Consider the following 18,389-nt stretch of genomic DNA (forward strand, 5'->3'; position numbering starts at 1 on the left):
TTCTCCTGAAAGGTCTCAGAGTCTGTCACATGACTTCTGGAATAATAAATAATGGGGGGCAAAAATGTCCTGAAGGCAATATGTATGAAAATTTGGCTTAAAAGTTACTCACAGAACAAAAACTCTCCAGCTAGGCAATTATGATCTATAGGTTGTAGTAAGAATCTATTTATTGTCACCAACATTACTTAGTGGCATACAATACACATAACTTCCAAAGTTTATCCAGGTCTTATTTATAGAGACAAAATAAAACAAAATAAAATAAAATAAAAAACCGTATCTGCAGAAAACATATCTACAGCTGCTTTAAGATGCTCAGAGCTGCAGTGCTCTCAGGGTCAGAAGACTCCAAGAATCCCCTTGGCTTATTCTGAAGTGATTTTTACTTTAGAACATCATCTTTTTTTTTGCTTTTGGATTCCACAGAGGAGACCTGTTCCTCAGACTGAAGAAGAAGAAGAAGAAAAAAAAAAACCCTGCAGCTTTTGAAGTGACTGCTCTGTGCTCCCTTCAATACCATCACAAAGGGATTCCTATCTCTCTGCGGTCAGATCACACTGTCCCCGTCCCCGACAGCAAGTCTGCACACCAGCTCAGTCAACGGTGAAAAGGGAGGGGGGAGACAGAAATTCGCAGTGCTAATAAATTGATATTTTTCCCGTATATTTACATCTATGTTCTTTTTTAAAAATTCAATAGGATTTTCACACTAAGCGGATTAGCATTCAGCGCGAGCCCGGCTCCGCAGAGGATGCGCAGATCAGAGAGAAAACAGGATTGTCAGCCGCGCTGCCTCCCCACCTGCTAATCTTGTGTGGCACAACGGCGGATAAATAAAATAACTCACGGAGGAAGAATGGAGAGCCTCAGAGGGCTGTCAGCACGCGCGGGGCAGGGCCACTTCGCCCGGTGAGGGACGGCAAGGTAAAGCCGGGTTCGTGCGGGAACACAGCGCGCTCCTAACGGTTTATTTTGGACACGCGCGCATTTTCCATTAAGAATCCGAACCGACAAATCCCGTATTAAAGTAATGAAAGCACAGTTCAATAAAACAAGACTCCCCGGATGCAGACTCGTGGTCGTTTCCAGAGGGCATTGTTTTTTTTTTTTTTGCTCCAGCTGAAGCTGAGGTTTGTTAGTGTTTGGGCAAATATTTATACATTTAAGGATTCTCTGGAAAAAAATATCGAGTTTCTGCCTGGAAAAAACAAAAAACAATATGAGGTTTGCAGGGTCCACTCCCATCATCCTAAACTGCTAAAGGATGTTTATTTACCATCACGCTGTTTTGCATATAATGGCATAATCACCCTCGGTTCACATTGTTTTCAAAGCAAAGAATGTCTCGATTTGCATAGGACGTCGGGTAGAATACAATTTTTCAGTGTCACGGAAAAACGCTGCGAGGACCGGCTATTATCTCCAGAACCCGAACGACTCCAGTGACTCCTTTGATATTTCCAATATTCCACATGCGACATAAAGAGCCCGCACAGTCTACATGCGAAAAGGAAATGGCCTTCGTGTGTTCCACACGAAGAAAAGGGTCATTCTTTACCCGCTGTACCATTCTGCCCCTTAGAATATGAAGTTCCCGCTGCATGAACACGGATGCTTTCAAGCTTTCAAAAAACGGGCTGGCACCACAAGAGATGGTTCACGTTGCATTTAAAGAAAAATATTATTTCGATTTTTGGTTTATGTTTTCAGCTGGTGCAGACAGTTTTTTTCTTTTTTTTTGTGTGCAATGAAGGATGTTTTAGAAGAATTTTCCCTGAACCAGTCAGCTTTGCAGGGGCTTTTATGGGATATTGAAAGGCTTGTGGATTAAAACAAGAAAACACACTAACAGGACACTGCAACTCCACTTCTGCAAGCATTTAAAATATCCTTTTGTGCACACAAACACTGACTGGGCCAAAACTGAAATAATGTTAGGAATTCCAAGCTCCAGTTTAAAGTCCCATATTTTCAACCACTCTGACTTGACATATGGAAATAAAATATTACAAACATTCATTACATTGCTCAATAGTGCTCAATGCACATACATGCCCACACGTACAGACGCACGCACACATACACGTATGTATGCACACACACACACACACACACATACGTATGTATGCACACACACAGACGCACACACACATATGCATGTGCACACACACACACACACGCACGCACATACATATGTGTACACACACACACGCACGCACACACACACACGCCATGCATGATCAGAATAAAAGGCAGTTCATCAGTTACACCATCCCATCAATTAACACTGTGTTCAGCCAGGAGGAGGTGAAAGGTACATGGCAAATAGCAATTACGCCCTTGAACTGTGGCATTTGTTCATTAATACAGAATATTCAGCTGGAATATGAATATTCTGAACTGTGTCACCTCCCATCACTCAGTATTTTCTGGTGCAGCACAGTCAAAACACTGATAGGTTATTTTAAGCGGTTACATTACAGCTGATGCCCCTGAACTCGACACTGGGGATGTACACATAAGAGCACTATGCCATATTTGCCTCAGCGAATGCACAAGTCATACTGACATACAAGCTGTCTGAAGATAATCATAACAATTACGAACTGATTAAGGTTGAAATGCGCCACAAATGGAAAAAAGCGAAGCATCAGATAAGAGGTGGGTGCTATTCACAATATTTAAGATGAAAAGAAAACACTAAAAGGTTTTTTTTTATGCTGAAAAAGCACTGGTGAGATCGACTTATGGTTGTGTCGGATAAAATACTACCTTGGAATTCAATGAACAAAGCACAAATATGTGCCCATGGAACTTTGACTTTTTATTTAAACTCCATGAACATTCTAAATAATTCATATGCACCGCTTAATTAAATCCAATGACTACTCAATATAAAGAGATTCCCAAAGATACAAAGGTCATCACATAAGGGAACTGTTATGCTTCAGCCTGAATATAAATGGCCTTGCAAACACTTGTCTGATTTCTGACCAGTAAATAAGCTCTCTATTAACATCATAATATTTCGAAGGTAGTTCAAAGCAGCACTCGTTGAAAAGGTTAACAATGTAATGGGGGGGAAATATTAAATAATTCTATAATAATGTTCTAATGATATGGATATGGTTTATATATATATATATCAATTTAAAATAATAGAGTATAGAGACAAATCAATAGAAAATATGGCTTGTACACACACACACACACACACACACACACAAACACACACATTCATTGAATGATTAAGTGCTAGATGCTCGATTATACATTGCAGCTACTTTTTAGATGATACTGTGTCCAAGATAGACTATCATCATAGGTTACGGCTATTGTTGAGAACAATATCTAGTCCACCAACTACCACTAATTACACGTGACTTCCCTTCATGACTAAGCATTATTTCTTTGACGGGAGAGGTGAGCGTTCCGTAGGGTGCGGTTAAAACACGGTTTATTCAGTAGGTAGGGCCTCTCTTTGGGGTTACCCACTGCATGTGGGTACACTCACAGATCCGCCTTGAAGAAGGTGGGAACATGAGACTTCATGAATTTCTGCTTCCCCGTCCATCTATTACAAACATATTTGCAGTTTCAGCTCTTGAGGAGGAAAGTATCAGATACCCATTTATATTGACAGGCACATCAATGTTTGTTAATAAGTCCATGACACAGAGAGAGATAGAAAGATCTGGCTTGTGTGAAATCCTGTAAAAAAAAAATTAAAAAAATTCAAATTTGGTTTTGCTGCTTTGCAAATATATGCAGTATGGATGTACATTTGCATACATTGGAGAAGCATGACTGTGAAACTGCAGTTGAAATGAATGCGTTTTATAGACCAGGACAGGAATTCAGCAGATAGGCAAACACACCATTTTCAAAGGAACGTATTATCTTCAATAAGCGAGATTATGAGCACAAACTGCTGCTCCCATAAAAATGCAATACATCAGAAGGTTTGCTTCCCATTCAGCATGAAACAGATGCTGCAAGACTGAGACAACATAGGACTGAGGTTCTACAGAGAGAGAGAGAGAGATAGAGAGCGTGTTTGTGTTTGAGTCAGTGAGTGTGTGTGTGTGTGAGTGAGTGAGAGTATGTGTGTGTGAGTGTGTGTCTGTGTGTGTGAGTGAGTGAGTAAGTGTGTGTGTGTGAGGGAGATGGAGACAGTGTGTGTGTGTGTGTGTGTGAGAGAGAGAGTGTGTTTGTGTGTGGGTGAGAGTGAGTGTGTGTGTGTGAGTGAGCGAGCAAGTGAGTGTGCGTGAGAGTATGTGTGTGTGTGCGTGTGTGCGCGTGAGTGTGAGTGAAAGACAGAGAGAGAGAATGTGTGTGTGTGAGAGAGAGAGAAAGAGCGTGTTTGTGTGTGTGAGAGTGAGTGTGTGTGTGTGTGTGTGTGTGTGTGTGTGTGAGTGAGCGAGTGTGTGTGTGCCTGAGAGTATGTGTGTGTGTGTGTGTGCATGTGAGAGAGAGAGAGAGAGAGAACATAAGCAAAAGGAACAGCAGACTGAATCACAGTAGGACACAGCTGCCCAAGCTGCCCAGAAGCCAAGGTAAACAAAGCAATAAAACAGCTCACCCAGAGTGAGACCTTCTATCATTTATCAAATCTGGCAAGAAAAAAAAACGGGTATAACCTTTAACTACCGTGCAGTTATATTCCTGTTTTGACTTGCACAAATCTAACTAAATGACAAAATGGCTTATCTAATCCTAATATTGCCGCAGACCACAATTAACTAATGCAAATCTATATGGATAACTGGCTTACATTGGTATTTACATGAGTAAACACCCCAGCTATTGAACATGGCTTCATTTTTTAAAATATAACAGAACTATTGTCAGACACAGGAAAACAAATCCCCCGAGTACACCATGCACATAGACTCACATACATCACACTGGCAGTTCAACATTGCAATAATGGGAAGCCAGAGAACATTCATAAACAAATGAGGTCAAAACTGCTACCTGCGGTAATCACAGGACCTTCATGTTAATTATACAATTAAACATGAATTATGGGCATAGCATAAAGGCGATGATTCGGAAGTCAACGGTGTTAACCAACCGATATCTTTTTTCCATCCCATGCAGGACATGTTTTCAGTCCAGAAAATGCCACTTTAACGCTCGTTGGCGCAGTTTTCTTGGCCATCGATTCGGGAGGGCGCACACAAACAGGTGCCCCGCTCTGAGGCGTGTGATGTCAGCAGCTGCCTGTTCTCATCCCAGCCCACTTTTCCAGGCTCACACGGACAGGAGTGGGAGGAGGACCCCTCAATGTGCAGCCGAACAGGAAGTCTGTGACCAGCGGGCATGGGGGGTGGGGGGTGGGTTGAGGGGGTCAATGGCCCCCAATGAGATTCCTGGACTGTGTGAATGCTTCCTTTCAAGTACTATAATACGAGAGTCAAAGAGGACAAAACGTAACACGTGATCGTTTTTTTTCACGTCGCATTGCCCCTTAATGCTGTCAGCTGCACCTACAACATGTGACACATACAATTACTGCCACATGCAATTACTGTCCTTTTCCTTGACAGCATACAGTCCTTGCTATGACGAGCTGGTATGAAGCAAAGCTTCTTAAAGAAGCTGAATGGCAAGGCTTATTAAAAAAAATAAATAAATAAATAAAAAAAGCTGTCATGGACGCACGACCCCTTAATTTAAGCACTAAGAGCACACTTAATTACACTTGACGTACGTTTCTGAAAGAGAAAGAAAGCTCTAACAAGTCTATTCAAGAATAATAACTCTGAATAGCTTCATATGTTGAAGAGTGATATTAATTATCAATTTAAGTGGTCGCATATGTATTTTTTGTTCACACACACACACACACGCAACTTTGACAGTTAACATATAATACTCGCACATTTGGTAAAACACACTTTCTTGGCACTTTGTAGTGACCATAAAATTCAGCTGTATTCAAACGCAAATTACTTTCAATTGGGCAAATGGTCTTTCTGATGCCACCGTCTAAACAGAACTCAGTTTTGTATTTGCTTTGGAATTAGACATCCAAAACGGCTCTGGTACTGCAGCAATATTTCAAGGGAAGCTACTTATCAAGAAAAGATAAACGTAAATGTAAAAGTTTACGTACAATTTTCTCAGAAGAGGACTTTATCAGTTCTGCATCAAGCAATATTAAATGCATTACGTATTGGAATGAGATTCTGGAGTCATTCCCATGAGCTTGAGAAAACAGTAATGTTTTTTTTCTTCACGTGCTATGTCAAGTTGTTGATTACATCAACCTTTGCGAAGAAAGAAGAAACAAATACTTGTAATTGGCAGTTAAAATTTAGAATAAAAGTTAGCAAAACTTTGACCCCAATTAAAACTGTTTCTGTAGCAGGCACAAGTTATGAGTTATAAGGATAACTAAGGCAGGAGTGAATATCTAACATAATAGTATTAATCTATTTTCCCAAAAACTCCCATTTTCCACAGATACTTAAAATTTCAGAAGATCCTTGCCTTGGCGTCTACTTAAAATTGTATTACTGAAGAAACATTCAAAAGGGAAGACCAGAACGGTTGCTAATGTGATCAGAATGCCCCCTCAAGTTCTGCAGGGGCGCGGGGTCGGAGATTATAACCTCCCACTGGAAGCACACTGTGCCCAGTTTTAATATCATTATTGCACTTAAAATGTACTCATTGAGCTGCTTCAGGTTTTTGCTTTTGATGCTTATGTATCAGTGAATGGTTAGCAGAGTACCAGTTGCCGATGAAATCAGTCTCGGTGACTGCAGTAATTGTTTCCTTTTCATGAACAGAATCAATGTACTTTCTCCCACCCAACAAATCTGCAACAGAAAAAAAAAATCTTCTTTTTGACTTTCACATAATAGTACTCTTCATTTATAGAAATGTGTCCTCAAACTCACCAGCAGGATTATTTCAGCCGGAGCTAAGAGCCAACCGCACACTGGACTCAATAGGCTAAGGTTAGGGCAATATTTAGTTTTCTTTCTTTTTTGAATATGTTCATAAAACACTGCATTTATTGGAGATTTTTTCTTCTTCTGCCAATTACAGTACAGAAATGTCTATTCATCAAAGCCATTAATTCTTATAAAAATGAGCCCAGTGTCAGCATCTGACGAACGCGCCCGGATATAATCGCGATGAAAACACTTATGAACTATTTACAATGAGTGTAGCCCTCTGCCATTAGTCTCAGTGCGGTTCTCTCTCTCTTTCAGAAGCCATGCGTTGTGAGCGGCCCGGTGAAACCTTGCGCGCGGCTGAGCCGCACAGCGCCACACGCTCGCCTCTCCGTCTTCCTGAACGACAGCTTTACGACCTCGGGGAGGGCTATGGCGGTCCCTCGGGGAATACATTTTCCTGGCTTCCCGTCGGACGCGCGGTCGTTCGCGGTTGGCCGTTAGCGGCGCCCGACCGGCCCGAACAGATTGGGCCGCGGAGCCTGGGTAATGATATCTGAAGCATGTCTGTCCAAGGCTAGACAATTACTGTTATGGATGGCCCCTAAGCTGCCTGGCAGTCAGGTGTCTCACAGACACGACGCGTAAATCTATTTGCATTGCGTGAAATTAGCATCCGTACGTCATCAAAAAAGGGATTAAAGTGAATGATTTAATTATCTGCTCCCATCCAGAAAATGGGATAAGTGCAGAATTCACAGAAATGGCCAAAAAAAAAAAAAGAATTACTACAAGGGAAAGAAACAGATAACAGCAGAACAGATGGCACGGACTGTACTGTAACTGCTGGCAAAAAAAAAAAAAAGATGGTTGTTGGGCAATCATTTGCAATGTGGGTCAAATAGTCTATTTCGTCGGGTACGTCTCAGGTGTTTCTCAGAAAATAAGAAGTAAAGTAGCCGGCTGTTTGACACTCTCGCCAGGTTTCAATCAAAATGCGTGACACTGCTGCTCGGGGATTCAGAGAGACAGACTGTCGCCCCGTTTCCCACAGGAAAGAATAACGATCATACGCTTTTAAAGCGAGTCGGTCTTTATTGACAATTCACAATAGCTTTCGTACGAATATTATCAAAAATTGAATTTGCTATTATGAGCGCTTAGAATGTTAACTGGAGGGATCACATCTCCCTCTAATTAATCTGTGGGAAATGACTGTTATGAAATAAGATTGGGGCATGTATAGTTGATTTAATTGATGGACTATTTGCATGCATGTGCTGGAAAACATAACATCATTCAACTGAAGTTCCTGATGGCACAGCTGGTTTCTATGTATAGGTATGAAAGGTCACTATGCGAGTAAGCTAGCCATTTCACTGTGATGAGTTAAAATTTTAGGTAGGTAACGAAGCTACACATTACAGTCACACAAGATTGTCAGCATATAACCAAAACTTTCAAATTAAAATTAATTTTCTAAAAATGATTTTGAAGGCTGACATATCACTATTTATTTCAAAATGATTGTATACCATTTAGGTTATTGCTAATAGCTCCTTCTTATAACATCAAAAAAATAATCATTTTAAATAATGGAAAAATTCTGAGCTGAAATGGAATCAATGTTGCTTTCTTTAAACAACCTGCACCTTCAATAGGCCACAGTCTCTAAATGTACATGCTATCCGCTTTAGAGAGATATAGAAACATCTCAGGGAATTTACTTTTGAATGTATCCAAGGTCAAGAAGAGCATCATGCAAACTGTAAATCAAAAAGGGAAAAATTCAGCTGCATGTCAATTAACAAAAAAGAATAAATAAACAATAAATAAATACATGGACGTAATAATCTGATCAACAAATGACCTAGATAGTGGAGTGGGTGACAAGTCCATTCATTTAGTTCACTTATGAACCTGAGTGCAAATGGAGGCTTTTCTTGTGGTTAGCCTTCTCAGGGCTAACACGGCTGCAACAGCCCAAACCGCACAGGCACTCAGATCCAATAAAAACGGATTCCTGTTCTTTATTCTTTAAATACTGTACTGCAGGTGAAAGCCGCACGGAGTAAATATTTAATGGACACGGACACGCACGAGAAGAATATTTAAATTCTGCTTCCGCTCGGCAGCTGAATGCAAGTCTCCCGTGTGTACCAAAGGCTGCCAGCACACTGTTTTCATCCCTTTCTCCTCCTGGCAGATCAGTACTGTGAAAGGAAAAATAAATAAATAAACAAACACGGCAGAAATAGTTATTTCTCATGGGTCAGTTGTTTTTTGCTCTTTAAAAATCAAGAGTTACTTGTGGCTTCAACATTTCACAATAAATGATATTTGTGTTCCTGTAGAAAGCACCCAGTATCATTCCTACTCTAGTTTTGCCACCTCCCCAAAATTTATTAAAAACCATAAAATTTCTAATCACTGCAGTCATAAACAATAGCAACCCATAACTGCTAAAATATATTTATGGACCAAAACAGGGATAAATATATACATCAATCCATTATCTATAACTGCTTATCCTGGGCAAGTTCGCGGGGGCTGCGATGTCTTTGGACTGCGGGAGGAAACCGGAGTACCCGGAGGAAACCCACGCGGACACGGGGAGAACATGCAAACTCCACACAGAAAGGCCCCAAGCCAAGATTTGAACCCAGGACCTTCTTGCTGGGAGAGGAAAAGTACCGTAAATATGTATTACTAAATTACTATGAATCAGAAACCATAACCAACTTTTCAATCGATGTAATAAGGACCTAGAGACTCAGTCTTAAGGCTCAGGTTTAAAACGATGTTTTTCAACTCAATGAACCCAATGTGAAAAAGGTGAGGTCACTTAACTGTGACGCTCCATCGAAAACCCTTCAGTCACCCCTGCAGCCCACTCTCACCAGTCATTTTCCTTTTCCCAGAGTTCCCACTTTGACGGCGATCATTAATTATCCGCGGACAGATAGAGAACGCGCTGGAACGGCTCCGACGCATCGGTGTAATTGCTCTCCGTAATCAACGGCAGATGTTTGTCATAAGGACGACGTGTGTCATTCAGCGAAGCACTCTGCAAAATGGCGGGAGAGGAGGCAATTAGAGAGCGCTTCCCGTCCACATGGCGCGGCGCACGCTCTGAGTATCTGGAAGAGGGAGACGATCCAGACGTGCTCACTCTCTCACACACACACACACTCGCTCACACACACACACACTCACATGCACACTCACTCACACACACACGCACACTCACTCACACACACATGCACACACACACACACACACACACACACACACACACGTACAAACAAGCACACACACACACACACACACGCACACACACACACACACACACACACACGTACAAACACGCACACACACACACGCAAAGAGCTCACACAGTAACAGGTCCCAAATTGCATCTGCAATTTTCTCTCTCCTGAAACAAAAAAATAAAAGGGGGCTCACACAACTGTCACTCTTAGGAAGAACACTGTGATGGGGAACGTGAAATCCATGGCCTTAAAATGGCATTACGAAAAGAATCGCTTGTACGTTACAGCAAGGCCCGCATGTCCATGGCGATGAAGCCTTCAATGCGGGAGAAATTCCACAAGCAGCATGAGCCAATTAGGCACATCTCTTTACTGGAAACTGAACATTGTCTTCCTAAACCAGGGGAGAATGTTAAAAAAAAGGATTAAACGTTCATAACTTTCAGCAGCAGAGTTTAAAAACACATTTTGATACTTCAAATCGTAATTCCCAGCACTCTGAACAGAATGCCTGTTTGACTGTTTCCTGTTTGTCTCTTTTAATGGACCATTACAGTCGATCACATGAGAAAAAACGCCAACACTGCAGGTAAAAGGGGAACCGACAGCCAAATGAATTTGATTAGTTCTCTGGCCCAAGTTTTGAAAATGGTTCCTCGTTTTGTGTGTGCAGCATATCGCTAATTAATCCCTCTGCCATTAAGAGGATTTTCTCTGCCAGTGCAAACCTGTGCCCGCTGCAGTCTTTCCAGAACATACTCTCCAGCCACTCTCTAGATATAAAATCCTTGTTATTATATTTAATTAAATGTAGCTATTTAAGCAACCTGTTTCGCTGTCACTATTTTACTGTTTATGTACATAATGTAGCCATGGTCCAGATAGCATGCACATCAAGAGAACTGAACAACCTGTGGTTTATAGCTTGTGCGTATGTATATCTTTTATGTATACACCTTGTGTGTGTATATGTAGTGTATACAGAGTAAGTAACTAAGTAATGGAGAGTAAGTAACTAAGTAATGAAAAGTATTATCACTCTGTAAGGATGAAACGTGTACCATTCTGTCTGAAAGATTCATCATCGCAAATCTTGAAATTGCATTCATGAAAATGAATGCATATCAATGTATTTCAGATCCAAAAGCCCAGTGTAAGTGAACCACAACCGAGCCCTGCCAATGTCTTGAGATCAAAGAGAGATTCGCCTTTATAATTCTCCCACGCGACCTCGCTCCTCTCAGAGCATAACAAATCAGGGTCTCCCTCATAATCGCGCTATGATCCCGTTACCGGGCTGGCCGGCAAGTCAAGCCGCGATTGATCACGGGGCGCCTCCTCGGGGTTACGACGATTGCCCGTACCGTACCGCGCAGAGGCACGCGGGTGCGGGCCCTCCTCCGCCTACGACTCCCCGCACCGCCCCCCCCCCCCCCCCCCCCGCTACAGGGACCCCCCCGGCCCCGTCTCGGAACGATGACGGAACGTTAATCATCTGCAGGCCTAATTAATAACGATAAATAAGTCCCGTTAATTAACCGCGATTGGGAGAGAGGCCATCCCTCCAGGGCGGACCCCTCCCTCGCCCGTAAACCCCCCCCCCCCCCCCGCCTCACCACTCCCCCCCACGCTTCTCCTTGTGTGGGTCACGGAGCCTTCTTCCTCCACTTCACTCCGTTTTCCTCCCGTCGTAAAATAAACAATTCCACGGTAGCCGAACATTAATTATTCCCCACTCGTACGCTTTTGCATCGGACTGATGTGATCTAATCATTTCAGGATAAAAAAGAAAAGCTTCTCAGCAACATCTTTCTCTGGTGAAAAGAAAAGAAAATAACCCCCCTACCCCCCCCCCCCACCCCCAAAAAAAGGAAATTACAAATTTTGAAAAGTCATCAAAGAACGCAGCAGCTTCCAAAGATTATAGGAGCTAATACTGAAATGGAGTTGTCACTGCAAGTGACAGGATTTCCTGTTCTATACAATGACCTGGTGGAATTACTCTCAGCAAAGCACTGTCTATGGGGGAGGGGGGAGAAATGGGGGGGGGGGGGGTGCAGATACCTGTGAAGCTATTTCCAGATGAATTTGACTCATTTCTCATTCACATTCATTTAAACTAACAAGTTTTATTTTTCTATGCGAAAATGTCCACTTGCCTATGCGAGATGCAGATTTCATTAAGATGTGCTTGTGCATTTCTACTCTTTGAGCACACAATCGATTACCGCCCGCCATCTGAGGAGTTTCTAAAGCACTTGTTTACCCTGTTTAATATTCATTAATTTGCTTAATGGCAGGCCTGTGTCATTCTCAAGTAACTGCAAACTGTGGAAAAACATAAAAAAGGGGGTAGAAACATGAAGTATTTACGGCATTTACACTAAACCTCGTCACCTGCAGTAGATATAATGGAAATAGTTCAGTTAACAGAAAGTGACTGGGCTTGTACCTTGATCTACAGCGTGTGTGTGTGTGTGTGTGTGTGTGTGTGTGTGCGTGCGTTCATGTGTGTGTGTGTGTGTGCGTGAACCTTTTAAAAATATATACATTTTTTCAGTCACATACAGAATACTGATGCATAACACAGACAGTGGACTGTAGTACACAGCTAAACTTCAAAGAAAGCAATTCGCTTAATATAACATAAAAACTGCTTATTAGTATTTGAAACTGTACATGGCAATATAGTGGACAGAAAAAAATAACCTGACCACAAAAAATTTTATGGTGTTACAGCGCCAAACATTACTTGAGAAGATAGTAACAGAAAGACAAAGGGAACTTAGGAAATTAGCTCAGATAAACTAAGTAGGACAGTGATGAAGTTGTTTTCTTTTAGGGAACATTCCAATAGGATGGTCTGCCTGGTATATCACCGGAATGACTGGACAGAAGACCAGACATCGGGCCTAAAATAAAAAATGTAAAATGTAGAGTACTGCTTGACTGACAAGGGAATCGCAAGGTTTTGAACAATGGAAATAAAGCTTTCAGTTAAAAGCTTCCGCTCCCTATCCCGAGAGATGGATGCAACATCTCAATGAAACCAGGAAGCCTTCCGCCAAATAAAGCCGTTTCCAATCTGATGCGCAGCTGTCCTTCTAAACTGATCAAGAATGCGAACTCTACACATTGCTACAGACAGAACTAAACATGAAATCCTAGGTACATGCACGCATACATACACATACTGTATATTCTCTACATTTTGGTGAGAGGAAGTGGCACATGATTTCATCACTGAATTGCTTTTACATTTCTTTATTTATATAGTGATCGACTGAATGCTATATGCATACACTCCTGTGCGTTTACTCAACCTGGAAGTTCAAAGGTCGCAGTTATAATGGGATCCGAAACACGCACCGCAGCCGCCACCAATTTTCTCACCAATTAGCGGCGCTGATGTGGCTCATAACGCCTGCACGGCGTCCTTTACAGCAGTTAGACGTGTTAACCTGCGCCTGAAACGGGTGTACAAACGCGTCGCGCCGAAGAGCGACGAACAGCGTCGGCTCAGGTAACGCACGCTGACCTTTCTCCTCTCTGAGCGCGGCGCGGACTCCTCGGCTGGCGGAGGAGAGGACGGTTCGGCTCGTTGCAACAGAGCTAATTACACCCGGTTGCATCACAGGACGGCGGCCTTCCGCGATTGGCCGGTTCTTTTGTTGCCGTGGTGAATCCCGATGCTTTTTCTCACCCCCCCCCCCCACCCCCCACCCATACACACACACACACAGGTTTACAAGCTACAACAAGAGTAATGATGTGCATTAACCCATGTATAAAGATAACAAGAGTTTTAATTAGCAGGCAAAATCATATCAGAGGCAGCACCGCAGTCATTTCCCATAATGAAATTTGTGCAAGGGGAATGAAAAGTAATCAACTTACAACAATAGAAATTGAACGGGAAGGAGCAGACAAGTGAAGCGCTGTCACAGCCAATTAATGTCCCCTTCTGTGGCAAATCCATTAGTTTGCGACTGTAGTCCTTAAGGAGGAGAAAGTAATGGGGGAAGCTACCTGGGCGTATTAATTACCGGCGTCTATATTTACCCCGCTAACATATTGGCGGTAAAATATTCCTGAGCAGAGCTCCGGCTGAGGCTGCATTTGCAAACGCAAACAGAGCTGCGCTTGGCGTGCGGCGGCTAGAAGGAGAACCCGCGATTCAGGAGCACGGCGGTGACCTTCCCCCTCTCCTCCTGTTCCCGGAGAAGAAGAAGAAAATGTGTTTGCGCAATATGCTCTCGTCGTATGCTCATTTCACACACAAAAAAAAAACCTTTACATTCTCAAAATGGAGACTGTGGAGCTCTTACGCTCAAAAACAAAACAAAACCAATCTCTAAAAAATAAAAAAAAATCTCTACTCAGTGTGGCACTCACAGAACATTTCCCTCAAGACAATCTTTGCAATGATTTTTTGAAATTATAATTATAAGTCACAGATGTACTGATCATATTTTAATGACTTGTTTTATTTATCTTCTGAGATATACCACGTGGCAATCTTTTAGACCACCAGCACTTCTGTGCCCGAAGCTTGCGTGCAGCCGGGTCACGACCTCACATAACTGGCGTACGCGGCGATGGGCCACTTCCCAGAATAATTTAGTGCGTCATATCTCCTCACTGGCCAAATGTGAACATCCATCTGACGCCATTGCCTTGGCTGGAGAAACCGCGGCCCGCGAGCAGAAGATTTACTCATCTGGGTTACAAGCAGAAATGATGGCGCAATTAGCCGGAACAACCCAGCGCTCAGCGGGAGACCGGTTAGCCATAGCCACTGGCCGCGTGAAGACAGTTCACTCAACGTGTTGAATAAGCATGTTGATGGCGGCATAGCTGCACCACAGTAAGAGGGCTGCAGCAGTAAGCCTCCTGGCTTTCACTGTCCTCTCAAACCGTACGTAAATACACCGGCCTTCTTACCCCGGCAAACTGGCCGTGCAATACTGCCACTGCTAAAATACAACCTTGCTGCACGTAAACGCAAAAAGTTTGCTTCTTCCTTCTTTCGCTCTCCATCCCCCTCCTCCGCCTTCAAGCAGAGGACGGACAACCGTCAGTACAGTGTGTCGCCATGGTAAACGTACAGTACACATTTTAATGATGTTTCCCAGCGTAAAAATAGGCCAAAGGCAGACATTGGAGACAGCTTTCCATACGGTTCAGCGTATTCACGCAGCGATCTAAAGTAGGGCGTGTGGTTGTGTGGGCGATTAGTGGAGGGGTTGGGGGAGGGGGTGGTGCAACAGTTACCTGGGCAACTGTGCACAAAGGTAGGTACTGTAAAGGTGTCTGAAGAAAAAAAAGATGGTAACATAGTGGTGAATTACTCTTCAACCTGAAGTTCTCATAGCAACATTCTGTAAATTCACAATAAAATGACTCAAATATATCAGATATGGTCACACTTGAAATTATATTGTACTTCCATACACACACACATACATGCACATGCACACACAGACACACACACACACGTGTCGCTCACACCAACCTCAAAACCTTAAACACGCAAAAGCAATTTATCAGTGCTTTCGAAAAGGACCATCGTCTGATTAGATCCTAACGTACTGACTGTCACTCACTCACTGCCACCCTCATAAGCACCGATTCCTCATGCAGAAAAGCAGCTCACTGTCCCCCAGCTGAATCTCACAGACTTAATTTCTCAAGCTTGCGTAAATAAATAGCAGGACTTTAAATATTAAAAACTCATTCGGTATGACCGGCTGGCCACAGGCCTCCTACCCTGTCTTATTACAGACCCTCAAGGTGTGAAATTAAAAACCAAATAATAACAGCAACTGACAGACCGCAGATTTCCCCACACTTTGTCTCTGCTAGTCATTCCTCATACTGTGAACAAGAGGAATCCATAAAGGAGATAGCTGCCCTCGGAATCTGAATAGAGACAGGTGTACTAGGGGAAAACAAAATGGGGGATGTGCGTAACTGTTCACTTTATACAACGGCTTTCCGGATGAACCATCGCACATACCTGTTAGATTCAGCCTGCAGTGCACTGTACTGTGCCTGCTCCACTTCAGTGAACATTCAATGTATCGTGATTATTCTGAGAGAATTACATAAACCACCCCCCCCAAAAAAACATGCATTTGTGATTACTTCTGAGGCCAAGGCGAAGGAAAACAATGAAACGGGGGCAATTAAAACCCGGGCTAATCAGTGAAGAAGCAAACGGGCAAACGCTTCCTCTGCCGCCGCCGCCGCCGCCACAGTCGACACGGTCGGGTATCAGCGAGCGCGCTCGCGCTGTCAGCTTCAAACAGGAAGTGGGAGCAACAGCCCTTCCTCCGCCTCACACCTCCGCCCGTTCGCGCCCGACACCCCCTGACGTACGTGTGGGAGCCTGGGAGGGCGCGAGCGTCTGCCTTTTCCGCGTCCAGACAGACACTTATTAAAAGCCTGAGACATTCGCCACCAATTCTGCTTTTGACAGACAAAAATAAGCTTTCGGTTTTTCTTTTTTCTCCAAATGGAGCTGATCTACAGGATCTGTCAGATAAAGGATAAGCATATATTTAACAAAATAAATAAATAAATAAATAAATGAATAAACAACCCCCCAAAAAAGGCAAGATATCTTATTCCCACCCTCCCCCATCCTTATCCCCTCACTGCTGTGCTTTCCACGAGCAAACAGGAAACGGGACAGTAAGATGGCCGCTCTCCTCCAGTGCACTGGCACTGCGGTGCCAGCCCTCATGCGGTGCCAGGAGTGGTGTGGGAGGAACACAGAGGGTCACCCCTTCCTCTGTTGGTCCCTCTCAGCTGCTACTGTGACTTTTCCGAAATGTGCACAGCTTGCAGGACGTGACTGGCTGAGACCCTCGCTCCCAAAGCAACACGACGGCCAGCTCTGCATTCCCGTTTACAGACACAGACAAGATTCAATTCTGGACCATGAGGCACCTCACTGCTCCATGAAGCAATGTATCAGCTGCATACATTGCCCAGAATGCTCCATGAAGTAATGTATCAGCTGCATACATTACCCAGAATGCCTCTGAATGAACCAACCTAAGAATGCCACTCAAGATAGGCTAGTTAATATAATATCACACATCATGTTAGGCTGCTCCTGCTGTAACTTTAAATTTGCTTTTAAATTTACACGTGCTCCATGCTTAAAAGCAATAACAGGCACTGCGGGAAAGAGTAGGGATGATGATACAAAAAACAATTTAAAAAATAACTTTGTTTTTTTTAAATATGTTTTTGAGGTTTTGAATTTGTTGCAAACGAATCCGCTCGTTGTTTGATGGCGACGTTCAAGTATATTCGCTTCTATTTGCCGCTCGTGAAAATCACCCAGTTTCTCCCGTTTTAGCCGGAAAGTTCTCTCATTTACGTAATCCTGCGCTGAGCCGAAGGAGAAGGAGAGGGCGAGATAAGGCTCCGTTCTCAGGACGAATAAAGCCGCGCGCTAACACAAACCTAGCTCACACAAGGGCCGAAATCCGCTGCCGTTCTGCTGTTTCGAAGGGGCTCGAAGGTGCGTGTGGTAGGCTGCGCGAAGGTTGAACTGTCACAGAAATGCGTAACAGTATGTTCTGGGAATATGAACCAACTGCAAGGTTTTGGAATTATGAGACAGAGGTAGTCTCAGGGAAAAGTAACCAAACATTGTTAAAATTTCAAGGCTTTATTTATTAAATGATAATTACTCGTGTAATTGCTCTCTTGAATTCATTAGTGAGTCCTTATTCACTGATGAAGAGGTACTCAGCTGTTTTAATTGCTGCTGCCACAGTTTAGAGACAGTTCAGGATTACATTTGAAATCTCTTGACACTGTACTGGATATAGATGACACATTACTGTGATCACTGTATACTTTCCTGTTTGAGGCTTTGATTAAAAAAAAAAATAAAAAAATAAAAAATACATATATTGATCACGCTCACAAAAAGACTGATTCCATGATTTAAAATGGCAGTGAAATGAAGAGGAATTATGAGATGAAGGAGCAGTATATTAACCGTTCATAACCTTTCACACGAGTTGGAAAATTAACGGTAGATTGATGGAGTCAGCTTCCATGGCCATGCATCACGGAGAGATGGTTAGCTTTTCAACAGCCACTACAGCAGATAAAAAGGGTACTTTATGTATTCTGTAACTTTTCAAGCCTCGCCACCTCTGTTTTTCAGAAGCATTAG

General features: G+C 43.0%; 1 protein-coding gene across 2 annotated transcripts in view; it reads right to left on the reverse strand.

Annotated features, from left to right (window-relative positions):
* The window catches only part of LOC135260053 (polypeptide N-acetylgalactosaminyltransferase-like 6), a 142,019-nt gene that overhangs the window by 24,634 nt on the left and 98,996 nt on the right, over positions 1-18,389 (reverse strand). The window lies entirely within an intron of this gene.

This window comes from Anguilla rostrata, chromosome 7 (genome assembly GCF_018555375.3).
Source record: "Anguilla rostrata isolate EN2019 chromosome 7, ASM1855537v3, whole genome shotgun sequence".
Classification (NCBI taxonomy): domain Eukaryota; kingdom Metazoa; phylum Chordata; class Actinopteri; order Anguilliformes; family Anguillidae; genus Anguilla; species Anguilla rostrata.